The sequence below is a fragment of the Cololabis saira genome, unplaced genomic scaffold (assembly GCF_033807715.1).
Source record: "Cololabis saira isolate AMF1-May2022 unplaced genomic scaffold, fColSai1.1 scf043, whole genome shotgun sequence".
NCBI classification, from domain to species: Eukaryota; Metazoa; Chordata; class Actinopteri; order Beloniformes; family Belonidae; genus Cololabis; species Cololabis saira.
In genome coordinates, this window is record NW_026906207.1 from 117,122 (window position 1) to 122,500 (window position 5,379).

Below are 5,379 nucleotides of genomic sequence, written 5' to 3' on the forward strand. Positions count from 1 at the left end.
ACTCCTTTCTCCAATTTTCTGACGTTTTCAATAGCTTGCCTTAAAAAATCAGAAGGTAAATAAATGTTATGACAGAAATCCGCTTTTTGGCATTTTCTCAGCGAGAAACAGTCATTTTGTACCTGAAACACTGTAAGTGGTTTGGTGAGTCCAATAATGAAATGAGTCTCTCAAATCAACTACATAGACACCTTTCTGCAATTTTCTAACGTTTTCAATAGCTTGCCTTAAAAAATCAGAAGGTAAATCAATGTTATGACAGAAATCCGCTTTTTGGCATTTTCTCAGCGAGAAACAGTCATTTTGTACCTGAAACACTGTAAGTGGTTTGGAGAGTCCAATAATGAAATGAGTCCCTCAAATCAACTACATAGACTCCTTTCTCCAATTTTCTGACGTTTTCAATAGCTTGCCTTAAAAAATCAGAAGGTAAATCAATGTTATGACAGAAATCCGCTTTTTGGCATTTTCTCAGCGAGAAACAGTCATTTTGTACCTGAAACACTGTAAGTGGTTTGGTGAGTCCAATAATGAAATGAGTCCCTCAAATCAACTACATAGACTCCCTTCTCCAATTTTCTTACGTTTTCAATAGCTTGCCTTAAAAAATCAGAAGGTAAAACAATGTTATTACAGAAATCCGCTTTTTGGCATTTTCTCAGCGAGAAACGGTCATTTTGTACCTGAAACACTGTAAGTGGTTTGGTGAGTCCAATAATGAAATGAGTCCCTCAAATCAACTACATAGACTCCTTTCTCCAATTTTCTGATGTTTTCAATAGCTTGCCTTAAAAAATCAGAAGGTAAATCAATGTTATGACAGAAATCCGCTTTTTGGCATTTTCTCAGCGAGAAACAGTCATTTTGTACCTGAAACACTGTAAGTGGTTTGGTGAGTCCAATAATGAAATGAGTCGCTCAAATCAACTACATAGACACCTTTCTCCAATTTTCTAACGTTTTCAATAGCTTGCCTTAAAAAATCAGAAGGTAAAACAATGTTATTACAGAAATCCGCTTTTTGGCATTTTCTCAGCGAGAAACGGTCATTTTGTACCTGAAACACTGTAAGTGGTTCGGTGAGTCCAATAATGAAATGAGTCGCTCAAATCAACTACATAGACACCTTTCTCCAATTTTCTAAGGTTTTCATTAGCTTGCCTTGAAAAATCAGAAGGTAAATCAATGTTATGACAGAAATCCGCTTTTTGGCAGCTTCTCAGCGAGAAACAGTCATTTTGTACCTGAAACACTGTAAGTGGTTTGGTGAGTCCAATAATGAAATGAGTCCCTCAAATCAACTACATAGACTCCTTTCTCCAATTTTCTGACGTTTTCAATAGGTTGCCTTAAAAATTCAGAAGGTAAAACAATGTTATTACAGAAATCCGCTTTTTGGCATTTTCTAGGCGAGAAACAGTCATTTTGTACCTGAAACACTGTAAGTGGTTTGGTGAGTCCAATAATGAAATGAGTCTCTCAAATCAACTACATAGACTCCTTTCTCCAATTTTCTGACGTTTTCAATAGCTTGCCTTGAAAAATCAGAAGGTAAATCAATGTTATGACAGAAATCCGCTTTTTGGCATTTTCTTAGCGAGAAACAGTCATTTTGTACCTGAAACACTGTAAGTGGTTTGGTGAGTCCAATAATGAAATGAGTCTCTCAAATCAACTACATAGACTCCTTTCTCCAATTTTCTGACGTTTTCCATAGCTTGCCTTGAAAAATCAGAAGGTAAATCAATGTTATTACAGAAATCCGCTTTTTGGCATTTTCTCAGCGAGAAACAGTCATTTTGTACCTGAAACACTGTAAGCGGTTTGGTGAGTCCAATAATGAAATGAGTCCGTCAAATCAACTACATAGACTCCTTTCTCCAATTTTCGGACGTTTTCAATAGCTTGCCTTAAAAAATCAGAAGGTAAATCAATGTTATGACAGAAATCCGCTTTTTGGCATTTTCTCAGCGAGAAAAAATCATTTTGTACCTGAAACACTGTAAGTGATTTGGTGAGTCCAATAATGAAATGAGTCCCTCAAATCAACTACATAGACTCTTTTCTCCAATTTTCTGACGTTTTCAATAGCTTGCCTTAAAAAATCAGAAGGTAAAACAATGTTATTACAGAAATCCGCTTTTTGGCATTTTCTCAGCGAGAAACGGTCATTTTGTACCTGAAACACTGTAAGTGGTTTGGTGAGTCCAATAATGAAATGAGTCTCTCAAATCAACTACATAGACTCCTTTCTCCAATTTTCTGACGTTTTCCATAGCTTGCCTTAAAAAATCAGAAGGTAAAACAATGTTATTACAGAAATCCGCTTTTTGGCATTTTCTCAGCGAGAAACGGTCATTTTGTACCTGAAACACTGTAAGTGGTTTGGTGAGTCCAATAATGAAATGAGTCCCTCAAATCAACTACATAGACTCCTTTCTCCAAGTTTCTGAAGTTTTCAATAGCTTGCCTTAAAAAATCAGAAGGTAAAACAATGTTATTACAGAAATCCGCTTTTTGGCATTTTCTCAGCGAGAAACGGTCATTTTGTACCTGAAACACTGTAAGTGGTTTGGTGAGTCCAATAATGAAATCAGTCCCTCAAATCAACTACATAGACTCCTTTCTCCAATTTTCTGACGTTTTCAATAGCTTGCCTTAAAAAATCAGAAGGTAAATAAATGTTATGACAGAAATCCGCTTTTTGGCATTTTCTCAGCGAGAAACAGTCATTTTGTACCTGAAACACTGTAAGTGGTTTGGTGAGTCCAATAATGAAATGAGTCTCTCAAATCAACTACATAGACACCTTTCTGCAATTTTCTAACGTTTTCAATAGCTTGCCTTAAAAAATCAGAAGGTAAATCAATGTTATGACAGAAATCCGCTTTTTGGCATTTTCTCAGCGAGAAACAGTCATTTTGTACCTGAAACACTGTAAGTGGTTTGGAGAGTCCAATAATGAAATGAGTCCCTCAAATCAACTACATAGACTCCTTTCTCCAATTTTCTGACGTTTTCAATAGCTTGCCTTAAAAAATCAGAAGGTAAATCAATGTTATGACAGAAATCCGCTTTTTGGCATTTTCTCAGCGAGAAACAGTCATTTTGTACCTGAAACACTGTAAGTGGTTTGGTGAGTCCAATAATGAAATGAGTCCCTCAAATCAACTACATAGACTCCCTTCTCCAATTTTCTTACGTTTTCAATAGCTTGCCTTAAAAAATCAGAAGGTAAAACAATGTTATTACAGAAATCCGCTTTTTGGCATTTTCTCAGCGAGAAACGGTCATTTTGTACCTGAAACACTGTAAGTGGTTTGGTGAGTCCAATAATGAAATGAGTCCCTCAAATCAACTACATAGACTCCTTTCTCCAATTTTCTGATGTTTTCAATAGCTTGCCTTAAAAAATCAGAAGGTAAATCAATGTTATGACAGAAATCCGCTTTTTGGCATTTTCTCAGCGAGAAACAGTCATTTTGTACCTGAAACACTGTAAGTGGTTTGGTGAGTCCAATAATGAAATGAGTCGCTCAAATCAACTACATAGACACCTTTCTCCAATTTTCTAACGTTTTCAATAGCTTGCCTTAAAAAATCAGAAGGTAAATCAATGTTATGACAGAAATCCGCTTTTTGGCATTTTCTCAGCGAGAAACGGTCATTTTGTACCTGAAACACTGTAAGTGGTTTGGTGAGTCCAATAATGAAATGAGTCCCTCAAATCAACTACATAGACTCCTTTCTCCAATTTTCTGACGTTTTCAATAGCTTGCCTTAAAAAATCAGAAGGTAAATCAATGTTATGACAGAAATCCGCTTTTTTGCATTTTCTCAGCGAGAAACAGTCATTTTGTACCTGAAACACTGTAAGTGGTTTGGTGAGTCCAATAATGAAATGAGTCTCTCAAATCAACTACATAGACTCCTTTTTCCAATTTTCTAACGTTTTCGATAGCTTGCCTTAAAAAATCAGAAGGTAAAACAATGTTATTACAGAAATCCGTTTTTTGGCATTTTCTCAGCGAGAAACGGTCATTTTGTACCTGAAACACTGTAAGTGGTTTGGTGAGTCCAATAATGAAATGAGTCCCTCAAATCAACTACATAGACTCCTTTTTCCAATTTTCTGACGTTTTCAATAGCTTGCCTTAAAAAATCAGAAGGTAAATCAATGTTATGACAGAAATCCGCTTTTTTGCATTTTCTCAGCGAGAAACAGTCATTTTGTACCTGAAACAAGACGACTGCCTAATTTGCAGTTATTAATCATATCCAGTACTGTCTTTCAAAAGTAATCAGTTGGCTTCCCTTGTGGTACATTTTGTATTTTCTACCCAGCATGGTAATACCGATGGATGATTTTTAATTTTACCGCACCAGGACAACTTATATGAAATCACACATTTATTTCTAACATGAATGATTTGAAGATAGGATTTTTTTTTCGCTACGCCCGCCATTTTCAAAGCATGCAAGTTTTCGTAGTGTAGTGGTTATCACGTTCGCCTAACACGTGAAAGGTCCCCTGTTCGAAACTGGGCGGAAACATGTATTACTGCAATAATATTATTTGGACTTGGAAAACCCCTCTAATCCTCTTCTTGGTGCTCGGCACAGGAAGGTCGACCATCTCTTTCTCGCATTGGGTCTTATGCAGAAATGAATTTCGTTGCAGTGCCACAACTGATTAAAAGCCAGTCATTCCCCATTTACCTAATCTTTCAAATGTCCAACTTTACAGGAAAAAAAGAAACATATTACAGAGATTTTTTACAGGATCTTTTCGTCATGCCCGCCTTTTTCAAAACATGTAAGTCACTAGCTCCACCACCAAACCCCAGCAGCATTAACACCAGACCCCACTAGCTCCACCACCAGACCCCAGCAGCATCACCACCAGACCCCAGGAGCTTCCACCACCAGACCCCAGGAGCTTCCACCACCAGACCTCAGGAGCTTCCACCACCAGACCCCAGGAGCTTCCACCAGACCCCAGCAGCATCACCACCAGACCCCACTAGCTCCACCACCAGACCCCAGCAGCATTACCACCAGACCCCATCCACCACCAGACCCTACTAGCTCCACCACCAGACCCCAGCAGCATTACCACCAGACCCCATCCACCACAAGACCCCACTAGCTCCACCACCAGACCCCAGCAGCATCACCACCAGACCCCATCCACCACCAGACCCTACTAGCTCCACCACCAGACCCCAGGAGCTTCCAACACCAGACCCCACTAGCTCCACCACCGGACCCCAGCAGCATCAGCACCAGACCCCAGGAGCTTCCACCACCAGACCCCAGGAGCTTCCACCACCAGACCCCAGGAGCTTCCACCACCAGACCCCAGGAGCTTCCACCACC